This window comes from Etheostoma spectabile, chromosome 9, assembly GCF_008692095.1.
Source record: "Etheostoma spectabile isolate EspeVRDwgs_2016 chromosome 9, UIUC_Espe_1.0, whole genome shotgun sequence".
Lineage (NCBI taxonomy): Eukaryota > Metazoa > Chordata > Actinopteri > Perciformes > Percidae > Etheostoma > Etheostoma spectabile.
Window position 1 is genome coordinate 29,371,597 of NC_045741.1, and position 1,143 is coordinate 29,372,739.

Genomic DNA, 1,143 nt, shown 5'->3' on the forward strand with positions numbered 1-1,143 from the left:
TAGGAATACTGCCAGTCAGAGAGAGTATGAGGGCCCTGACAGTACCTAGGTAAGGAATACTAGCCAGTCAGAAGGAGAGTAGGGGCCCTGACAGTACTAGGTAGGACTACTAGTCAGTCAGAAGCAGAGTATGAGGGCGTTGCATGACAGTACCTAGGTAAGGACTACTAGCCAGTCAGAAGCAGAGTATGAGGTTATGCCATGCTAGCATTATTACGTTTTCTCTGAAGTAAAGGCTGGACTACAGTAGAGCTGTTTGAACCAGTTTTTGAGAGTTCTCTGGTGGAGATGGTAAGTACCTTTGGGGTTTTTCACTTTGTGAAACTGTACACAAAAAAGATATATAACACAAGGATAGGAGAAAAGCCAAAAAGTCTTCTCATATCTCACAAAACTCATCTGTATCACAAGACAGGTGCATGTAAATAATATGGAAAGCACCCTGTCCACTCATATTTAAAGCTATTTCTGTCTTACATTGAACACGTTTTGAGATAGTCAATATGAAATTGACAGGAAAAAAACCTCCCATGAAATCATTTTGGGTATTTCAGCCTACTTCCTAAAACTACAACTAGAATAATCCAGCGCCTCAGGCTCAACTTTACAGTTGGATCCCGGTTAGTCTGCTTCTGCTGCTGTGGGAAAAGGGATGTGAGGCAATGATCCATGGTCTGTGTTTAACTGTGTGCATTAGAGAGAGACAGAGAGAGAGAGAGAGAGAGTTGTGACTAAAGTGGGTGACAAACATTCATTTTCCGCCCCGATAGCCGGAGCAGTGGGAACTTCCTGTGGGCAGCGCACTCACAGAGCAGCTAAAGCCGGGCGTCACACAGCCACTCAGCACCAGTGTAACAACATACAGCAACAACTTTGCACTTACATAACTCGCCGCATATGTGGGGCTTTAGAGATATGACATATCAATATGAACGATTCATCTTCTGATACATTTTTTCAGATGGCATTGAACAGAATTTTCAGATTTCACATAATATGTAACGGGAAATCATTTTGGCCAAATACCCAAAGCAAAATAGCCCATTATCTTTTTGCTTGGTATAGCTCAATTTCAGGTCATGCTGTTGAAAAAAACATTTTTCATGCCATGAGACTTTTAACATTAATATGAGTTCCCCCAGC

The 1,143-nt window shown here is 42.1% G+C and overlaps 1 long non-coding RNA gene across 1 annotated transcript in view; it reads left to right on the forward strand.

Annotated features, from left to right (window-relative positions):
• Positions 1-215: 215 nt before the first annotated feature.
• The window catches only part of LOC116695698 (uncharacterized), a 22,910-nt gene continuing 21,982 nt past the window's right edge, over positions 216-1,143 (forward strand). Inside the window, exons 1-2 of the long non-coding RNA XR_004333534.1 lie at positions 216-246; positions 412-415. This is a non-coding gene — a long non-coding RNA (uncharacterized LOC116695698). The remainder of the gene's footprint in view (positions 247-411; positions 416-1,143) is intronic.